The following is a 23,595-nucleotide window of genomic DNA, read 5'->3' on the forward strand; positions in this document are numbered from 1 at the left end:
AACTTCTTCCTAATGGTTAAACTGAACCTGCCCTCTTCCAGTTTAAAGCCATTCCCCCTCGTCCTATCACTACATGCCCGAGTAAAAAGTCCTTCCCCAGCTCTCCTGTAGGCCCCCTTCAGGTACTGGAAGGCCGCAATAAGACCTCCCCGGAGCCTTCTCTTCTCCAGGCTGAACAGCTCCAACTCTTTCAGCCTCTCCTCATAGGAGAGGTGCTCCAGCCCTCGGATCATCCTCGTGACTCTCCTCTGGACACGCTTCAGTGGGTCCATGTCCTTCTTCTGTTGGGGACTCCAGAGCTGGATGCAGTACTCCAGGTGGGGTCTCATGAGAGTGGAGTAGAGGGGCAGAATCACCTCCTTTGACCTGCTGGCCACACTTCTGATGCAGCCCAGGATACGGTTGACCTTCTGGGCTGCGATCGCACACTGATGGCTCATGTTGAGCTTCTTGTCAGTCAGCACCCCCAGGTCCTTCTCCTCAGGGCTGCTCTCCAGCCATTCCCCGCCAAGCCTGCATTTGTGCTTGGGATTGCCCCGACCCAGATGTGGGACCTTGCATTTGGCCTAAAGATATATCATTACATCAAAAACTAGCACAGGATGAATTTGTCTTGATAAAAAGCAAACAAACAAAATCTTTAAATAACCTGAAGTCTAGCAGTATCCCAAACCGCTTCAGATAGCATTGAAAAGAATTCAGTATCGTTATGAGCAACATGGGTATGCTGTCCACCTTCTCCAGAGAAATCATTCTCACTTTTTGTGATATAAAAATAAATTCTCTCATATTGAGCTGTATGAACTGTTCAATCATTGACAATTTTTGCTATATGTTTTGGCAGATACCACGAAAGTTGAATGCCTATTGGCAGAATATCACCAGAAAACAGGATGATACCCAATTGTATTAAATTTATTGCCAATACATTCATTTATTAGGCAGAAAAAATGACATCAAGGAAATAGAAATTCCTGTGCAGGTAATAGAAGAATAGTAGGTGGTATGCAGATAAATTGAATATTCAGTGAAATTACTCCAGTCTTCACTTCTTGACAGGGGCTGGTCTCTAGCTTTGCCTTAAACCTTGAGAAAAGTGAAGGAACCCCAGAATAATGAATGGCAAACGACTCCAGCAATTTATAGAGGTGGTTAATTATCTTAACTACCTTAACTTCAGAATACCATGAACTCTTGAGAAGGTTTGGATATAATGATGTGATATGGAAATAGGGAGCAAGGAGCAGCATTTAAAGAAAGAGATCAAATCATAAGAGGGTCACTGATCCTGGACAACCTTACCTCTTCAGAAGCTAGAGCAGCAATACACTATTTTTAAATTGTTTTAGGCACCACTGACAGAAAGCAGCATTTACTAGTAAGTCTCTAGAAACTTTAAAAGGAAGCATACTTAAAGACATGATTCTTAAAGGTGCTTTTTGTTGTGGATTACTTTCCAGAAGTAATTTTTAAGACAAATATAACATATATAGTCACATTATTGGTGTTTAAAAAGTTCCATAAAGAAGCTGCAATGAAGATAAAATGCAGTGAATGATATTAAATCTCTTCAGTCTGGAAGGCATAACGCTCTATCGCTCAAAAAAAAAGCTTTACTATTTTATTTGACATAGCTGGCAGGGTTTCGCTACAGAGGCAGCAGTTGTGACTGGTGTGGGAGGAGAGCATGAACTGCCATGAACTGGCTAGTCACAGTCAGTTCTAGCCAGCTCCAACACCAGTGTGAGTGCTCCATTGTGCACCAAAACTACAGCCAGCCAGAGAAGCCCCAGTGCCATGGCTCTGCCATGTTTAAGAATGAGCAGCAGCCACTGTGGGGGGAACAAGATGAAGGAGATGTTGGGGACATTGCTGAAACACAGCCCCAGTTGAAGTACAGGAGGTTCCCTTTCACCATAAGGAAACACTTTTTCACTGTGAGGGTGACCAAGCACCGGTACAGGCTGACCGGAGAAGTTGTGGAGTCTCCATCCTTGGAGATATTCAAAAGCCATCTGGACACAGTCCTGGGCAAGTAGGTCTAGGTGACCCTGCTTGAGCAGAGGAGATTGGACCAGAGGTCCCTGCCAACCTCAGCCCATCTGTGATTCTGTGTGATTCTGTGTGACAGACCCAGCTGTTGTTCCCTTAGCAATTCAAGCATTTTGCCAAAAGCAGTATCAAACTGACCAAGGGAGCCACTAGGAAAATACAAAAAATTTGTTGATTACCTGGAAAAACAAGGAATGCTCTCAAAGACTCATTCACCTTACAGCAGCCCTCTTTGGCAGGCACAGAGTCTGCTGGAGAGTGGTGGTTAGCAGCAGGTGTTAGCTTTGAATTAAATCACACCCCCATTATCTGCTGTGTTTTTAGACATGTTGCCCCTCTTGTGCAAGCTAGAAGCCAAAGAATATATTTTGTATGCTTCAACTGATGTTGCAGATACTTTTTTTCCGGTCCCTCTGGCTGCAGAAATAAGACCCCGTTTGCCTTTGCCCTGAACGGTGTGCACCTGGAACCATCTGACCCAAGGGTGCAAACACAGCCCTACCATCCACCTTGGCATCATCCACCAAACTTTAAATCAACAGATCTCCAGATAATTTTTCCATTAAATTGGTGGTGTGTTAATTGGAAGAACAACTCCAAAAGTACTAAGTAAAGGATGTGGTAGGTTAACTTTGGACTGCAGTCACTTACCCACCCCCTCACCAGGGAAGGGGGAGAAAATAGGATGAAAAGCCCATGGGTCAAGATGAAGACAGGGAGATCACTTACCAGTTACTGTCACGAGCAAAACGCACTTGACTTGGAGAGAATAAATTTAATTTGTTGCCAGTTAAAATAGATATGGGAAGTGAGAAACAAAGACAAAAAAATAATAAAAAAAAACACCTCTCTCTCATCCACCCCCATTTTCCCAGGCCCAAATTGATTGTCCAGGCTCCTTCATTCACCGTTCTTCCACTTCTCCCCTCCTCTTAAGTAGCACAGAGGGGATTGAGAAGAGGTGGCTATGGTCAGTTCATAACAGTTCTTCTCTGCTGCTCCTTCTTTCTCACATTTTTCCCCTGCTCCAGTGTGGGTCCTCTGTATAGGCTGCAGTCTTTCAGTAAATATCCACTTGCTCCACTGTGATCTCCTCCACAGGCTGCAGGGAGATCCCTGCACTGGTCCTGGATCACCTCCTTCCCCTCCTTCTTCTCTGATCTTAGTGTTCACAGAGTTGTTTCTCACTCTTTCTTTTTCCCTCTTCTTCAGCCAGTGTGGTGGGTTGTGCCCTTTCTCAAATACATTTTCATAGAGGCACCACCAACACTCCTCAGCTGTGTCCTGCAGTAGGTCCATTACAGAGCCAGCTGGAAACAGTTGTTCCTGGCGTGGGGCAGCCCCTGGTCTCCTCTCACAGGGCCACCACTGCAGTCCTCCCCCAACCTTGTAATGTATATCCAGTGAAAGGTCAACAGGTAATCATTACTTTTCAAGGCCAGATTTGCCATTAAGTGTTCCGAACTGAAAGGGTCCACTTAAGAAATATTTTTTTTACTTTTATCCTAGCCATATGGACAGAGACATATCACACCTGAACAAATTGCTCGAGTAAGTGCCTTGGATGCCCATTTGTCATTAATAAGAATGCCTTTTTGATCATTAACAGATTTTGGTGTATGCACATGCGCAGTTACAGCCAATTGACCAAACTTTTATATCAAGTGACCTCCAAAAAAGAGTTATTTTGAGAGGGAAGAGAAACAACCCTTTGACCAGGTCAAGCAGGAGGTAGCCCAAACAGTGACATTAGTACTGATCAAGAAAGAGAGCAATGTAAAGATATTATATACCAGTGCAGGAAAGAACAGCAGTTTGTGGCAAGAAGAGCAGGAGTTTGTGGCAATGAGCCCCTCAAGAGATGAGAGGCAAGCTGTTGGGATTCTGGAGTTGGAGCTCTAAAGAGCTGTACATTTCTGTAGAGCAAGATGTTCAAGCTACAGATGAGGACATTCTGCATGCTACTGAAGTGTTAGGCACAGAGCAGCCACTGTGGTTATACCCTAGACTACCTCTTGGCTTTTTTTTGTTCAAGAATTCAAAACCCACTGGTAGAAGAACAACCAGTGCTAGGTGGTAAAAATGTGTGCTGGCCTTTACCCAGTAGGCACGTACTGGTTCAAGTTCCAGAGTGGGATTAGCTGAGTTTATTAGTCTGTAACCAGTAAATCAATAATGTGAGGAAACCAAATTCCTCAGGCTGTTGAAGCCCCAGCATATGATGAATTAAGTGCTAAAAACAAACAATGGAGTTTGTTTACAGATGGATCTTGTAAAATTACATCAGGGATCAGGGGGTGGTGAGCTGCTACTTGGAATCCCTCCATGGGAAAAGCTGCCACCTGTGAAGGGACTGGAGGCTCTAGTCGGTTTGCAGAAGTAATGGCCTTGAAAATAGCCTTGGAACATGTTCAGGACCATCACTGGCCCCAGTATATGTACATACAGACTCCTGGATGGTGGCTAATGCAGTGTGGAAATGTCTCAAAGACTGGAATCATGTTAACTGGCAGCAGTGAGCAGTTGAGCCTGGGGAGACGGGAGGAAAGTGTTAGTGTTTGTGTATGTTTTCCTTTTTTTCTCAGTACCTGAATCAGTAATCAAAAGTTTGTGTTAATTGCCAATAAAACTTAAGTAAAATTCCTCCAATTGAAAATATTCTGCCTCTGTTGGCAAGGTGGCACAAACAAGATTTTTAGAGGATTGCTTTGAAAAGCAAAATACTGATTCAATCAGCTTGTTACCATACCCTTAGTTCACAAAAGTACTGAGAAGGATACTGAATGGAGGGACAGATCTTAAGGAACAAATACGCCCAATTGCTGAGGGGACTATGCATGTAGCCCTTGCAGATTTAGGAGCAGACAGAAGAAAAATGTATGTTTCACTCTGGACATAAGTAGACTAGTGTCTGGGTAAGCTTATTTGGCATATGTTCGAACAGTAAGAGTGCAAACAATACAGAAGACATATAGCCTCACCAAATTCTCAACCAAATCTAGAAAACATCAGATCAGGATTTAGGAAATATATGAATGACAGAAGGCTAATTTCCTAATTTCTGAGAGACAGTGTATCGGGAGGGCAAAAAATGTGACGAGGGAACTAAAGATAGATTTTGCAAGTTCTGACCTACCTGACATTGGCTCAGGAAATGAGCAACACATTGCAGGAGAATTCAAGTGGTTCAGTGGCATCTGGGAATCTGAAAACATAATGGATAGCAGTAGGCATGCATAATCCCCTGGAAAGACATCCAAGAAACTGATGGCAAGGGCAAACAAATGGAAAAGGGTCCTTATCTACTAGTGTTGGATCCAGCAAAACATCTCCCCAGGTAACAAAGTGAAGTCTGCTGAGCTAGAAAATAATTTTTATTCCCTGAAGTCATCTGGACCTCACAAGAGAAATGACAGACCCTGTCAGTTAAAAGAATGCCAAAGTGGACAGCCCTCGATAGCAAAGAAATAAATGACCCAAGGTGAGGATGTACAGCTGAGTGTGCTTGGGTCCAACCGGCAAATCACCACACAAACAATAGGAAAAGCTAACAGCCCATGTTCCCATGGAAAACAGGGCACATAAAGTAAATGAAGACTGAGAGAATGGTGGAAAAAATAACATGGACAACTGCTTAGAACTGGCAGACAGAAAGCATATAAAGGACAGGAAGAATGTGATGTAGAGTGAACTAGAATGTGACATCCTATGAGAAATGAATTGGCCTAATACATCTATGACAAGGGGTTACATGAGCTGTCAAGTCTTCTTAGGCACCACAAATGCTTCCAAAATCAGACTTTCAAAGACAAAAATATTCTTAGCATTTATGTTTGATAGGAATTCTGAAAATATTTCGTTCTCATTCTGGTTCAGAAATAATCATCAACCTTTATCCTGAAACAGAAAATCTGGATTTAGCCAACTCTACGTCAAACCTGTTTGAAACTGATGGCAAGATCTTTCATTTTTCCACTACATACCATCTATGACATTTTTTTTTAACATCTTAGCTGTTATAATATACAGATTTTCTGAAAATAAACAAAATAAATAACTTAATATCAGATGTTCCCAAGTATGAGTTGTTTAACAATACATTAATTTGGTGCAGATTCTTTAAGCCGTTAATGCAAACACAAAGGGATGAAAAACTGTTTTGTTAAATATAGCATAGGTTACCACTACCACAATCTCAAATTTCCCTCTGATTTTATTTTTAGGTGAGAAATGTTTCATTTATCCTGTGTAATCAATTCTTAAGGATGTATATAGAATATTCTTTGATATATGGATAGAACAATTTGTCCTAAATAGATTATCTGTGTTGTGGATTCTAACTTTAGGTTAGATCTGGTTAGCCATCTAAGTCACTTACAGAATTACATCAAAGTGAAATTTTACAAAATTTGTCATTGCGGTATGAGGGAAGAGCTTACTAATTAATACTACTTATAGATTTCAGTTTATACTTAATTTGTATGGGGAGAACTGAAAGCAGGTTCTTAATTTTATCTCCACCACACTAGCACCGACAGAAGAACTTCAGTGTTACAGATGGAAATTAGCACTGGCAGGTGAAAATTTAATGGGAAACAGTGAGAGTGCATTTAGAAGGGCAACACCTTCTCTAACCTCCTTTCAGTGAGAGTATAAGAGAGCTGACAATGTGGCAGTGCCCATTTCACAGTTTGTCCATTTTTTTCAGGTAGCCTTACTGAATGGAATACTCTCACTTAAATGAAAAGCATAATTGATCCAGTGTAGACGTGCAGGATGGATGATAGAAGTGGTGCCAAGTACTGTAGGAATAGACCAAATATATATTTTGCTGTGAAGTATATGATATGCTGGATGTGAAATATTAAATAACATTACACCATTTTAAAATACAGCCCTAGAGAATCATGATACTTAGGCTTCAGACCACATATACCTTCCCTGTCTGTGAAGTATCTATAGTAAAAGCAATGACAAAGTTTTGGCATATGTAGGCAAGAAATATCGTGGAGGTTTCTTTTTTAGTTTTGTTATGTTTTTTAAAGTAGGCAGTGTTCTTGAACATGAATTGTACCTGTTTTGGTTATTTTATTGAAAAAATTATGCACATATTTTCAAAAATCTCTCTATGTATCTGGATATTCATACACAAGATAAATCTATTCAGTTTTATACTGTTTATGGAATGATATCAGAGATTAAATTTGAATCCTAGTTACCATTATAAATAATATTTTTTTTATAGTTCAAAACAGATGATTAATGTCTTAATATAATTTCCAGATTTTATGCAGAATAACTAACCTTAAGGCAGGAAGATAATCTAAAGAGATAGTTTACCAAACCCAGAAATTGATGCTTATATTATAATTCAAAATAAGACAGTTAGTGAAGGCAATTAACCACTGCGACAGTTTAACAAGAACTGTGGCAGATTTTTTATCACACTGAATTGAAAACTAAATGTCTTCCTAAAAGACACGCTCTAACTAATAAATGAGTTAAAGGGCATGTGATGAATTTCTAGTCCTTTGATATATGAAAGATGTAATTATACTGTACCATGCTTCTCACCTTAAGTTCTCTGAACACAGCCCTTACCTAACAACATACTTGTAACATCTCATCACAGTAGGGATGAACATACTTCCATCCTAAAGGAAAAATTACATGTCTGTTAGTGTTGATTGCATGCTGTGATGTGGGAGCATTTTATGTGACACTCATCACTTCCATTCTTCTTTCTCCCAGTACAGGTTTTGGCTAGTAATAAGAATTTGCAGTCCATAAGAACAGAGAAGCATCCCCTGATCTGGCATACAAAAACTGCCTCTCTGGAAAACAATCTTATATTTTATGTTAGCTGGAAGTTTTATTTTAAATATATGTAGATTAAACTTTGATTTTACAGGTTTTAAAATTGCACATTCATAGACGTGCTCGTCTGTTCAGAGATATAATATAATGTGAAGTACGGAGGGAAGAATTAACAACTTTACAATCTGATTCTACCACCATGTTTTTATTGGAACGAGCTAGCCATTTCACTGTATCATTACAGTGCTGACTTAGAGCCTTAAAAGGTAATATATAATCATTGCCCAGGGAAAAAAAACAAGTGAGGGTTGGAATATAGCTTATCTGTAAGGGAAAGAGAGGGTCGGAAAGAAAGTGGGAAAATGTGGTTACTTTTTTAAATGCAAATTTTAAAATGTTAAAAATAATTTAATTGCTCTGGGGTTGCGTGAACATTATTGGATTAGTCATTAATTCAAGCTGGCAGTGGGTTTTTTAATACCTTTTCTACTTTGCTGTGTGAGGAAACAGATCATTTTAATGGATATTTAAAACCTCAAGATGTATCTAATACTGTAAAAGCTTCAATGTAAAACTGGCAGAGCCATAGTGACGTCCGAATTTTATTCAAAACTGTCTCAATGCAGCTAATATGTCATGTAGAGACCTCTCACAAAAGACAGCTCTTGTTTACGGAATGTCAGCAATTAAGAGTTTGGCCCCATTTGTGCTTTGTCTTCTTTGCTTTCCTTACTTTCCATTTTAAGGTTATAGTTTGAGAGCAGCTCATGTAGAAATTTGCTGTTTCCTTCCAATCTGTAAGGCTTTCACTGAGGATAGTTAAAGAGGCTTTTGAGTAGTTTGGAAACTAAATAATTATTAAATAATGCTAAGTTAATTGATTCCCACTGGGATACATTTTTCTATTCAAGTTTGAACTAAGCACAGACTGAGGCACAAAAATAAGTAATGAACTTCTCTGAGGCACAGACAGAGGACTAGACCTAGTGAGAGGTTTAGGCACACAGAAGTGTTTCACAGGATCACAGGATCACAGAGTGGTAGGGGTTGGAAGGGACCGTCAGAGATCATCTAGTCCAATCCCCCCGCCAGAGCAGGTTCAACTACATCAGGTTTCACAGGATGGCGTCCAGGTGGGTTTTGAATATCTCCAGAGAAGGAGACTCCACATCCTCTCTGGGCAGCCTGTTCCAGTGCTCTGCCACCCTCAAAGTAAAGAAGTTTTTCCTCATGTTGAGATGGAATTTTTTGTGTTCCAGTTTGTGCACATTGCCTCTTGTCCTGCCGCTGGGCATGACTGAAAAGAGTGGCCCCATGGTCTTGACAGGCGCCCTTTAGATATTGATAAGCATTGATGAAATCCCCTCTCAGTCTTCTCTTCTCCAGGCTTAACAGACCTAGGTGTCTCAGCCTTTCAGCATCTAAATGCACCTTTCTATGTAGGTTCCCCAACTGACTCAAAAATTGATGATATGTCAGTAGTACGATCCCAGATTACTCGTCCAGGTTCTGAAAAGGTGCAGGTTTGTTATCCAAGAGCTCCATACACCTGGGAAAAAGCATGCCATGCAGTGCAGTACCATGCACAAACCCACAAGTGTTTCCTGGCATATCAGAGTGTAAAAACCCTGCTGGCTGTAAGCATCCTGGAAACATTTGCTCTGTGTGTTATTTTTTACAGAGTCTTGACTCATAAAATCATGAACATTTCCTCATTTATGTAAATAAACAACCAATCAAAAAAACCCAGTTTTATTATTCTTAATTACGCTGGTCAGTCCTTACTAGAGTCCTTGTAAAAGGTGTCTCCATCCTAACAACAATTAAGGCACTAACAAAGTCTTTGTTAGTGTTCCAACCCTAACAAGCATCAATAAATCTTTTAAACCCACAGGAAATGTATGAAACCCAATCAAAGAGTATGAAATTTAAATAATCAATGAAGGTGAGTAAGCAAAATATTATTAACTGAAATATTACATTCCTCACTTTTTTACCTTTTAATTGTGTGGAATCTTATACAGGAAAAGACTCACTTGACAGCATCTGAAAAACATTAGAGATAACATTAAATATGCTGTTTGTGGCAGAAGAGATACAAGCTAGGCTAGGTTATATTGAGTAGTTATTGCTACTGCAAAATCCAGTCATTTTTCTTTTAATACACGCAAGGGCAGGAAAAAGATAAAAAGTTGGTGAGCCTGAGTCTCAATTGCAACCTAAAAATAAGGAAATTACAAGTACAGTGTGCAGTCTTATCTGTCACGTCCAGACTTGATAAACCTCTACCCTTGCCTGTGAATAGAGGAATGAGTCTGATGTAAGAAAGTTTAAGTTTCCCGACTTACAGAAGTTTTTATAGGCAATCCGTAAGTGTAAAACAATCCACCTCAGGGTTTTGAACCCCTTTAAAAATATTCAGGACTTACATTATACCTGAGTTCATCCTGGCCCATCTCTAATTAGCTGGAGAAAGTGCTTTACTCCTAAACCCTTAGAGTAGTAAGTGATACCTCCTCTTCCTTCAACCTGTAAAAAAATCCAATCGGGATTCTTGTTTAAGCTGTGTAAAGGAATGTGATTTTGACATGTTTTCCTTCCTAACTTCTTCATTTGCTATGGAGACGTTCAAGAAGACTCACTCAACAATGTCATTTCTGGATTGCCTGATACATCATGTACACCATGAGAGATCAAGGCTTTTAAATTTGTATTTTAGTTTCCAGTCTGGTAGGTCTCACATGCCAAACCCATATGTTTCTAGGGATGAATCCAGTTCATTTAACTTCGGTAACTAGCTAATACCTTCATTTTAGGTATCTAATGAAGTAGCAAGATTTATCTCCAGGGCAAGGATGTATTTGTCCAAGGTTAAGCACCTAAATTAGGCAGATATGATCTCACTCATGAGGACTTCAAAGGCACTTACCTCTCTCCATTGACCAGATAGATGTAAGCTTTACCTTTCTAAGTTTGTGGGCTTTTACACAACTGAGATAGAAGGTAAAGAGAGCAGGCTATGCCCTAAGAATACTTTGGGGTCTAGCCTGCAATGCCTGGTCTTGCATTCTGAATTTTTAATTTCATCCCACTTATGTTTTATTCCAGTCCTCAAAACCATTCAGTCATCCTCACGTGATATTTTGTGTTTAAAGTGCTTCCCAATTCTATACCATCAATAAAATTCATTATCAGATTGGCACTTTTGTGCCAAGTCCCTAATGAAATATTTAAATAACATCAGACCCAAGACTAACATTTTAGGAACTTCACCAGTAACTTTCTTCTATGAAGACAAATCTCATTTCAGTTATTTTTCATATTTCATTGGTTGATTTCTTACCTATCATACAGTTCCTCTACTTGTTCCCATTTTCTCTGTTTAATAAACATCCCATGTGACGCTGCATCAATTTCTTTTAGTGAAGAGCAGATTAAATCTGCTGCATTTCTCTAAATGGCTTAGGAACAAAGGAAACATGATCCATTATATTAAATCAGCTCAGGAACTACATCTCAGCAAAGTTTAGTGTAAAGAGATAATAACTTTAAGATATTAATCAAAAATGAGAAGTAATATTCTCAGAATTCACCCAGAGCCCAGACTAAAGTCTTTCCTTATTAAAAGAGGTAGAGAGAAACCAAAACAACGCTATTCAGAAAAATCAGACTAAAAAAATAATCTTTTTAAAATGACAGTTATTAACTGAACTAGTTTTAATGATCTGATATTTAGACACTGATCGGCTAGGTACCCTGCTCCCTTGGCACCCGCAAATATTGGCTCCACAACATAATATGATGTTTTATTTCCCTCCTCCTTGTTCCTTTCTTTCTGACAGTGTGATGAATGATATTGGTGTTGCAAGTTATTGGGTCACTAAAGTTAGAGCACAAACTCATTTTTATGACAGCGCTAAGATATTACTCTGCCCATTCCTTGAAAATGAAAAGAGTCTTCTTGAAGTTGCAACTTTTTCTACATGCACCAAAAAATGATTTCTGTGCTCTCTTAAAAGAGAAATTACTTTGTAATACACATCACATCCGTGTGTCACATCTGACATCTATAAACCCTGATCTATTTCTTTCTAGGTGTTAATGTCAATGACTGAAATAAAGCGCTGCTCCAGAGGAAAGGAATAACCTGGGAAATACAGATGCACCGAGGGTTCTTGTGATTCACTAGCATAGAAATGTCTTACTGGGTCTAGCGATGAATATGTTCTGTATACTGTTTTCCAGCCAAGGAAGACTGTATTTTTTCTTCTGTGAGCAGAAAAACATGAAAGGTTAGTACACTGATGTGTAATAATGCTTATCAGACAGCAAAACCAGAAGTGGGCAAGATCAAGAGCAATTTATTATTCACAAAATATAGGCTTGCAATTCAGGGGTGATCTCTAAGAACAACTATTTTGGAAAAAGTGGATGAAATTTTGGATGCACTGAAGTCAGTGAAATGTTGCCACCAATTTGAAGAGAGATAGAATTCCAACATATTGTTTTAGTCTTCACTTTCACATGTCCCTCTTTTTGGTTCTCTGAACACTTTGTATTCATAGTCCATTACTAATTATTTCATTTTTCAACTTGGACCTAGGAAAATTTGCACATCTATATGTCCAAAGCCCTTGAGTCATCTCTCTGTTTTTTGATTGATTACTTATATGTGCAAATTTATTCTTGAGCATTACCGTAGGAAGTGCTGGAACATCTGTGAGAAAGGTGAACAGGTGAAAGGCAATTACATAGATATGACACAATTTCAATGGGAAACAAATACGGCTTACTGGCTCTAACAGTGTCTCTGTTTCTAAAGAAAACTAGTACTCTTAAACACCCTGAAGGATATCTACTGAGATGCTCAGAGCATGCAGCCTATATGAAGAGGTTAAGGGAGCTTCTTTGGACTGCCAGAGAGAAGACTAAGGGACAATGAAATACCAGAAGGATAGTTACAAACATGATGGAGCCAAACTCTTCTCAGCAAATGTTTCAACAAGTGGAATTAGGATAATTCAGGATGGAAGGGAACTCAAGAAGTCTCTAGCCCAACCTTGTACTGAAAGCATAGTCAACTGTGAGCTCAGACCAGTTTGCTCATAGCTTCACGCAATCTGGTCTAAAAACCTTGAAGGATGGAAACCGCACAACCTCCCTGGCCAACCTGTTCCATCATTTCAGTATATAAGTTTATCCTTATATCCTGTCTGAACCTCTCTTGCTTCAATTTATGTGTGTTGTACCTCATGCACCACTATGAAGAGCCTGACACCATCTTCTTGATGACCTCCCCCTTGGTACTGATAGTTTGCTATTAGGTTTTTCCTATCCCTTTCTTTCTCCAGGGTGAACAGTCTTCCCTGATAAGGCAAGTGCTCCAGCCCCAACTATCATGGTGACTCTCTTCTGAATTTGATTCACTTGTTCAGAATATCTTTTATACTGGGGGCTCCAAAACTGGATGCAGTATTCCAGATGCGGTCTCATGAATGCTAAGTAGAGTGGAACTTCCCCTGATCTGTTTGCTGTGCTGCTGTTCATTTCACCCAGGATACAGTTGGCTGTCTTTGCTGCCAGGACACCCTGCTGGCTCATGCTCAGCCTGCTGTCTATGAAGAACCCGAGGTCCATTTCAGCAGAGCTGCTCCCCAGCCAGGGTCTCCCAGCCTGTATTGTTTCCAGGGATTCTTCTTTCCAAGATGCAGGACTTGGCATTTGTCCTTGTGGAATTTCATAGGGTTCTTCTTGGTCCATTGCTTCGGCCTATCCAGGACACCTTGGATAGCAGTACCTCTCTCAACCATGTCAGCTGTTCCCTCCATGTTAGTGTGATCTGCAAACCTGAGGGGACTGCACTCAGTCATCTCAAGATAATGGTGTTAAACAGAACAAGTCCCAGAGCAGACCCTTGCAGTTCTACACCGTTTACCAGCCTCCAGGTAGAGCACAACCCATTAACCACTACCCTCTGAGCCCACTACCTTCCAACGGTCTTTTCACACATCTGGATTGTAACTTCTTAATTTGAATTCACGAATATTGTAGCAGACAGTATCAAAAGCCTTGCTAAGGCCAAGGTAAATGATATTCACTGCTGTCATCTCCTTCACAGACCTTGCTATTTTATCACAGAAGGCAATCAAGTTAGTCAGACACAATTTATCTTTGGTAAATCTATGCCAACTGTTTCCACTTACCTTCTTCTCCCTTGTGTCCCCAGGAATGCGTACCAAAAGAACTCTTTCTGTTATTTTCCCAGGGACTGAGCAGGCTGACTGGCCTGCCACAGACTGAGGCTTGGAATACTGAGGTTGGAGATTAGGTAAAAAATTTGGTATGGAGTAATGCAGTGCTGGAACAGATGATGGAATTTCCACCTCTAGAGCACATCAAGGCTCAGCTAGGCAAAGCTATTACTGACCTAATTAAAACACTGATGATCTCCTATATTAAAGTAGCAGGTTGGATTAGATGACCTACAAAAGTCTAACTAGCATTTCTATGATGTTATAACTCTTTGATATAATTAATCATAAAATTCATAAGGTTTTGAATATTCTATAGATGCTGGGATCTCTTTGATGTTAAGAGGTATTTATTGCTGTTAATTATAACCCAATTGTCTTGTGGAAATTTACCTTATGTTGTACCACAATCATATTTTCTATGCACATCAGATTAAGCCATTTTATGGCTTTCATGCAGCATACATAGGACTGTGTTTTGCCCATAATAGATTACTTCTGTGTTACTCTGGGAAAAGAGTAAATAGTTAAGGATGCTTTAAGGCAACATTTTAAGTACAGTCAAGAAATCTTTAGAAAACGTTATAGAGAAAATGCACAGCCATTTAAAGGCTGCTTTCATATGAAGTTCACAACTACTCCTAATATTCAGAACAGAAGAATTAGGTGGCATTGTCCCTCCTTGACCACCCTACAGCTTATAAAGACACAGAAAGGACTTTTTAGGATCTACTGTGCAATATGAATGACTGCATTTCAAAGTGCTTTGCATCCAAGGATGACTTAAGTACCTCACAAACGTTATTGAATCCTATCAGCCATATCATACCGATGGGAAAATTAAGAAAGAAATTATTAAAGCCATTGTTTCAAGAGTGGCATTTTAGTAATGTTATGAGCACTCAGCTTCTTACAGGATTATGTCAAAGAAGCTCCATTCAAAAAGACTGTGTTGAACTGACTTTGTGAGAATCACGATGTAGAGGATGTTGTTCCAACAGAGCTGTATTTTCCATCTTTTTGTGTCATTGTCATGTTTGGTAGAACCTGTATGCAGGTGACTTTTTTATATTGCTAATGGGTTTTTATATTTAGAAACCTTTTTTTCAGGTCTTAAATATTGATTGGATCTTCAAAATCAGAATTGTATTGAAACTAATGGGGATTTGACCTGAATAAGAATCTAGTAAAATACATACAAAATCCTTAGATTCTATAGTAATTTTAAGAATTTAATACACCTCACCAAGCAATCTGTTAACATATATTAAGAGTTTTTTTAGAAATTAAGCATGGTGCTATTTCTATTGATTTTTTTACCTTATTTTACATTATTATGTGTTGGAATGCTTTTTAATAAGCTGTATGAAAATTGATTTTCTCTTTTAATGTATCATATTATGTACATAGAAAGGACATGGCTACAGAAAGGGATATCATCTGTGTAGTAAGTTATACAGGCACAGGATAACTTCCAGAAGAATGTGATGCATTTGTTTAAGGCTTGCATTTGATTGTCTGTTTTCATCTCTACTCAATACTGTATTTTCTCCATGATTTACTTTAATTTCCAGACCTTGGGGAAAGACTAACCAACTGCTTAAAAAAAAATGAAATCTATGCACTGGAAAAGTATTTTCTATCTATCTCACACATTGCAGACCCTAGTGCTAGATCTTCATTTTCATCTTGAAAATAATGATCTCACTATAACTACTTTTAAGGCTGGGTTCAAATCTAGGGCAGTATTAAAATGGAATAAGCAGAAGATTTCCATCTCTTGCCCAGCAAAAACTTTGTTTGTCACATTTTAAATCCACTTATTAACCCCCAGTCATGTCCATTGTCAAGAGACAGAAAATAGTCGGAGGGCTCAAAACTGATTGGTGAGCAACAGCCCAACGTTGCGAAACACCGGTGGAAATTCCATTGGGTCTTTTTGTTGCCAGCCATGCCTCTATAAGCAGGTCAGAAGGGAGCTCTAAGGGAGCTGCTTTTCTGACTCATACCCACAGTACTGCCTCCGACTTACAGTCAGGCTTGTTGCTCACCTGCTGCTGGGTGCCAGACGATGGCAGGCGCTGCCCCTGCATGTCCCTCGCTAGATGCCAAAGGGAGCCAGCTTACATCTCTCCAGGCTAGACTTACCCAGTTTGTTATCAGGCCAATCCCCGCTGCTTTAATATTTATCTCTAAGCAAAGGATTTCCACAAAATGAACTTAAAACAGGTTTTTAAAGATCTAAGCTTTCCATATCATCTGCTTACCTGCCAGGAAATGAGGAGTATAAATACTCTGGAATCACTCAGGCTGGACAGATTAGTGGCCCTTGAAATAGCAAAGTATCAGTGAAAAGCAAAAAAAAACATTTTCTCATGTGAAAACTGCATTGTGAAAACAGTCTATAGCTCATTGGACAAAAATAAACAGATTAGTGCCCCATGCAAGTGATGTTTTGTACAGTCTGGGCATTGACATAACAAGCTTATGAAGTTGGGGCCAGGCCAGTTCTGATTCCAGGAACACAGCAAGAGATTGATTAAAGTGAGCTTTATACCATCTGTGGTCAGGTTATGCTTGGTATAGTTCATATATCTGCAAGAGAAGCAATAAATATGCCAGTAGAGACAACAGGTTTTCATGAATTGAGAATCGAAATAGAAGCCGACCAGGAAGATGGCTTCTACCTAGCAGTAAGGATTCAAGAATGAGTGGCTCCGTGTCACCTGTGAGAAAAGATCACCTGCAAAGGAAAACTGGTACTGGAAGACGCTCCCTCAGAAATGAATTTATGATTCAAACTCAAATTCATTCCAATATTTATTCAATTAAATTTGGTATAGGCGTTTTGGCAGAAATTCAAAGTCTACATTAGCAAGACAGTAGCAAAATATATATCTGGTTAGAAATGACTGGCTCTCACCTGTGTTACTCATTAATGAGATTGAAAGTAAAGGCCAAATTATAGCCAGGGACTAAACAGGCACAGTTTAATTGGCGTCAGCGGTATGGTACACACTTATGCCAGGTCTAAGTTTTGACACAAGACGCTCAGACAGAGCAAAGTAGTCCTTTCTTCTCCACACCTTCGGCTAACACTGAGCAGCCGTCATTCCCGCCACAAAAAATACTTGATTCCATATACACGCCATTTCTGATCCATCCACAGCATAGGCCTTGTGCCAGCTCCAGCTGTGGGTGGCTTGGCAGGGAGCTCCATTAAGATCTGAATTACCAGCGCACATAATCACCAATGTCAGTTGTTAAACATGAGGCAGTTATGTCAACAGATAAAGCAGAAAATATATTTTGTGATTAATCTCCTGTTTAATGTTTTGTTATCTCAAGCATCTAATTGGACCCAGAAAAGATTTGCTAGTGCCTATAAGTATTTTAGCACTGAACTCAGAAAAGTTTGAATACTGCAGGAAACACTTTCCATGTTTAAGGGAAGACAAGAAGTGGGTAGCTGAAGACAGTAAAGCATATGATTTAGGCAGGTAAAATAATAATGTGTTCTCAGATCTGTTTACATTGGAGTAACTCAGATACACTTTTTTTGCCACTTTCCCTAGGCTTTTGATAGAAAGCTTTCCAAAATGGGTTATGTGCGGATTTATAGTAATAAAAATATAAGTCATATTTCTAACAGGAGTGTATATTCATGAGTTTCTCAGGCATGTGCAAAGACTGATGAATCTATTCTGGAACAGTATCTTCTTCTTAAAGAGTACCAAAACCACTTTATGCTATTAATTAATGCTATCTTTATTGCATGTATTTTCTGACGGAGTTTATTGTTTCTCATTAAGTTATGATGTTCTCATTAAATCCCATAACAGTATGGGGTTAGACAGTAATGCTAACTGACCAAGCAGCTGTCATGGACTGCTAATATCATCTTCTGACATTGCCTTTTAGAAACGATTTGATTATAAAGTAAGTCTAATAATCCCACTTTTCCTAGAGACATCTTTTCTTACCTAGTCTTCTGTCCTGGTTTCAAAGATGCAGGACTAATTTCTCTTCTAACACTTGGGAAGACTGCACTATTAGAAGACTCTAGTGTCTGAATCTGTGAAAATATTTATTTTGTAGCCAGCTATAGTGTGTGGGTTTCAAGGTCTCAGTGTTTTCAAGCTTGCCAGGTGCAGGGATGAGGAGGAATGAGACCCGGGCATTTGAAGTGCACAAGCTTGTGCCCCCCAGCACAAGCTGGCCAACAGGATTATTTCATACCATGAACGTCACATTCAATATAAATTGGAAAGTTTGCTAAGAAGTTCTGTCTCCTCTTTGATGGCTGTGATCCTGAGAACTCCTTGCCCTGGTGCCGGACCCCTGAGGCCTTTCCTTCCTCCTGAAGCCATAGCGCTCACAGCGTCCAACATTTGCTGTCCACTGTTGGGAGTGCACAGCTTCCTACTGATAGAATTGGATGAGTACAAACTTTGTATATTATGTATTGGTATCGGTATCAATATTGGTTCTTTAGTGCTATTAATGTGAATTATCTAATCTTATTCTATTAAATCTGTTTATATTTCAACCCCCAGTTTTCCTTGTTTTTTCCCCGATTCCCTTTCCCAGGTGGGGAGAGGTCATCGGGTGATAGAATGATTGTCTAAACAACAATAAATTGTTGTGGGTTTCTCAAATCATAACACCTTCTGACACAAGAATATTTTTCAAGCTGTATAATACCAGAGGGAATCTTTGGATGTACCTTTAGATATTCTTTGGAACATTCTTGGCCTAGATTATTCACCTACTTGCAATTTAGTAGTTTTAAGCTTTACTCCTTTTTTTGACCCATTTTATGTAATTTTTGACTTGTGATTTTTTTTCAGGATAGCTCTGCAAATGTTAAGTATACAGTTACTATTTTGGCATGAACATTTACATTCACAAGCTCCCATTAGCTTTGCCCATGTGTGACTCCAAATAAATTTTTCATTTGACCAGTCTAATTCTAGCTTTTTTTTTTCTGGATTTCATGGTTGAGCTTCTTTTGTGTATAAAAAAAACCGTATGCCAGTCTGAGGATGATGTGTCTTTTTGATGGTTTAATACCAAAAAATTTTCCTGGGAACACTAAGCCATAAAGTGGTAGGAAATATTTTTTTACAAGTTATGTACCTCTTATCTTCTTTGTCTTGTACAGATAGATGTTTGACTATTATTTTAGTCATTTAGAAGATGCATTTTTAAGCATTACATTTTCCTTTGCCACATCTTAATAGACCTCTTCTGCTTTGAAACGCAAAATTACTAGGTCCCAAAAAAACCCATATTTTGGACTCTGCGTGAAGCAGTGGCTCTCCAATACAAGCCAAGAACCCATATGGCTGCTTTATTTGACCTTTCATAACAGAATCCTTTCAGATTTATTCAGCTATGCAGATGAAAGAAAAAATTACAATGAGAAGCCAAGTTCACAAGAAAGAGCCATCCATGGCTTAGAGAGCATGAAAGGCTGATTCTGTGCTTACCATGGTGAATGACGGAGACTCCCAAATGCAGGTTCAAACTTTGCCACTGACTTGCCCCTGCCTTTGCCACATCTAAGCTTAGCATCACTGAGGGGTATTCGGAGTGCTTGGGTCATGAGCCCAAGGTGGAAAGCTCTCAATTCTTAGGTTAGTCCTAGGTTTACTGCTCTCTTCAGCCTAAGGCAGTAGAAAACTTATGTCCATGGAGATGACTCTCAGAATGGTCCCATTATATAGAGGCTTAAGCAAAGGTACTTACCCAGCCTCAAACAGAACTATGCATAACATGCATATCCTTTAAGTCAATCTCAAAATAATTGTCTGAGAACGTGTGACTCATGAGTTTTAGAAGGGCTTATAGCCCTGCAGGTTTGTTTTCACCGGGAAGGCAAAGGCTTCACATCTCCAGTAAAACATCGGTTTGTGTTCAACTGTTTGGTGTGCTTCTGATATTGTGAGAAAGTCACCAGATGATTTCTAAACATAGGGAAAACATTTTTTTCCCACACTTCAGTTTTGGGTAGAGCTGAACTATTTTGTGTGAATTTTATCAAATTTAGACCAAGGCACACATCTGGTAAGAAAAATTGTAGCTCAGTTGCTAAAAATTGAGGAAATTAATTGCAAGTAGAAATAGAAATATGCGAAGGAATAGCATCATCTTATTACTAAAAGAGTCTTCTGAGACATGCATTTTACTTGCAAGAGATCTTGAAAAAGCAGTCACATAAACACAATTGCTTAGTAGTATCTAATTACATTATCAAGATACACTTGTCACTGAAATTATATGCTGCAGTAAGTGCAATAATAAATAATATCAGAAAAGGATTTGCTGAAGAAATTCCAAAGGCTGAATCGTCATTTTTGTTAAAATAATTAGATTGGGAAGAGTTTCAAAATTAGGAGAGGAGCCATTCACTTAACCATGTAGAAAGGATTAAACAGTGGTCGTGGTACTTTGAGATAGTCTTTGGCCCATCCTCAACATAGCTAAGAGTATGTGAGTACTCACAAGATTCTTAGCTCAGCAGGAATTTTCTACATTAAGTTTTGATGTTGTTCTTTTTAATTCCTCCCTTAAGTAACATCTATTGGGGGACATTTTTCAAGTCAGACAGTTCATAGATTTGTCTTTCTTTATTTTTACATGATCACCTGCTGTTAAAACTGAGAAATGAAAGGCTAAACCTTAACCAAATGGGAAAGAAGGATGGAGAACGCAGGCTGCCTGTATGAAAGAATATGTAAGGTGGCTGAAATCTCTATGGCACCAGATCTGACATGAAACTTCTCTGTCCCTGGAGCAGCTCATGACATTTAAAGCCATGGGATTGTGCCTGGTGTTTGTCCATCCTACTGAAAACAAATCCAGACCCAGAAGATCTCATTTTCCTCTTGTGTAGAAGACATGATCTTTTTATTGATGGAAATCAAAGCAAGCATTTATACGCCTGAAAGAGTAAAAAAACTAGGGTCAGCGTATTTTGCCTTTCTAATTTCCTCCTTTCTGGAGTTTTCATGTGAGGAGTTGTCATTAAGCATATATAGTGCAAAAGGCTAATAATAGAAGTCCATTATCTATAGACTATTACATTGTACCAAGAAAAGAACGCTTGTTCTTTAAATCAAGCCTTCAAGATCTCAGATTGGAGGGGAAGTCCTCTAGTGTCCTGTTAATTTATGCCGTAGAAACAGGCAGAGTTGTGTACTGTACTATTGCCTATGGAAGAAATTCTAAAAGGTGAATTGGGAAGCTATAATTACCTGCAGGAATCCGTATGTGAGTTAGGAGGAAAACTGGATTAAGATGCTAAGAAAACTGTACTTATACTTCCTCCTAACTACTCCTCTGGGGAATACCTAAAATTCTGAATTTATCAGGCTTGAATCTGGAATGAACTTCACACAGCTAAAAGGATTATTTGGGGGTAAGAGCTCTGGCCATACTTGTGACATTCCTGTGGTAAACATACAGAAATCAAAGAAAAAAAAAATGTGCATTTTTGCTGGATTATGTCCCATTTCCAGTTAACTGCTCATTTTAATTTCGAATTCCTGCTCCTGTGCTATCTCTACTTAATGAAACACATTTTATTTCTAATTTCTAAAATTCCAGCCTCAGAATATTCCAGCAGTATTGGCTCAGAGAAGTGTGAAATGCAACTATGCAATTGGAAAGGAGGCTTGGTGGAGATCTCCCATTCTTGGATTAATTTAGTTTAACAACTAAATCTAAATGATGATGTTTTTATTATGTATTTCACTCCATAAGAACATTTATTACTACCCTGTTTCTCCAGTGGCATCTCATATCAGCTTTAGGCTTCATTATTATTATAAAAGCTGATTGGCAAATAAAGATTTTTCCAAAATATATTTTTTCAAATATATTTCAAATACCAAAATACTTTTCAAATAGATAAGCAACTTATGGACACTACTAAGGCCTAATGAAGTGAGATCCTAAGGTAAATATCACGTTAAGTGACACAATATCTTTACTGGCTTTAAACACTGTTAATTTATTGCCCTCCTGACATTTGAATACTTACACGATCATCAATTTGATAACTTTCATTACTTTAAATGGAAATACAAAAAGTCTTACTTATTCACGTGCAAGAATATTTTTCTTTTGCAAACCCAAACTGGGTGTTGATTGACCTGAAGAATACAAGACTGTAAAAAAAAAAAAAAAAAAAATCCCTTTATGCTTCCTTTGATGCCGGCAATGTATAAAATATACATCACAGAAAAAAAAACAGTAAAGCCCATTCATACATTTTGTGCAATATTTTTCTGCAGGAGATATTTTACATGACAAAACCAGGGTTTTTTTTTGTTTTTTTTTGTTTTTTTCTTGAGGGATTCACCAATCAGAAGGAAAACCATAGTTAGCTTGACAAATGTCTGGGATTTTCCATGACTACATTACCAAATTACTGCTTTCACCCATTTCAAAACCCAAAAGTGTTTATGAATTGTACTCAGAGATGACTAAGCCTGGTCTATCCTTGACTATCAGACAGTAACACGTAGACCAAGGAAACAGAGAAGGAGTCAGAAATTCAGACAGTTTGGGTAAACACAGACACCACATTGCATCTCTCATATTATGTCAACAGGAAGACTGTTACAAAGTAATAAAAATATACCAGACAAGTGGCTACTGTAACTTGTTTTCAAGCTTCTGCTTTTCCTATAAAGCTCTAACATCACGTTAAAATGTTCTCTATCAGCACCTCACCCAGTTGAAAGTACAGAATACTTCATGTGCCAGTGCATGGCAGACTGCCTGGGTAGTTCTTGGAAAAAGGTCTACAAACCTTTGAATTGGATCACCCAACTTTGAGTTTAGTGGAAGCTGAACCAGCAATGAGAAATTTCTTCAGTCAAGTGAAGCTTCTTTAATGGTCACTAAGACTATCGTGCAATGTAAACATCTAGTGTTTGACAAGCATTTGGACACCTTTAGGTGGAAAATGTTATTTAAATTTTAAGTATTATATCTATGTATTTATTCATGAGAGAGGCTGAAGTGGGATTGGCTTTCTGTCAAAAACTGTCAAACAAAAATAGGAATCCTTCTGGATAGTTTTCTTGAGGATTCCTCCTGCTGCCTCAGAGGTTTATGTGGAAAGATTTACAAGTGTATTATGGGCCCCTAGGTAACACATGGGACTAGAAATGGGAAGAATTATATTCTACTAGCACCTCTGACTAATTATTTTGTGATCTTTTACAAGTCATTCTGCCTTCCTTTTCTTTCCTACCTATTGTCAAACTTTTCTCCTTTTGCAAATTTGCAAGGGGAAAGGAGGGAAAGGTTGCTTAGCAGCTCTAATACCCAAATAGCACAATTCCAAGTGATATTGTAAGAATGTCTTCATAGCTTTATAACCTCCTTCAACCTCCATCTAACCTCTATTGAGAGGCAGTGACTGTCTCCTGGTATGTATTTTTGTGATTAATTAAAAAGT

This window comes from Vanellus vanellus (genome assembly GCF_965231255.1).
Source record: "Vanellus vanellus genome assembly, chromosome: 2".
Classification (NCBI taxonomy): domain Eukaryota; kingdom Metazoa; phylum Chordata; class Aves; order Charadriiformes; family Charadriidae; genus Vanellus; species Vanellus vanellus.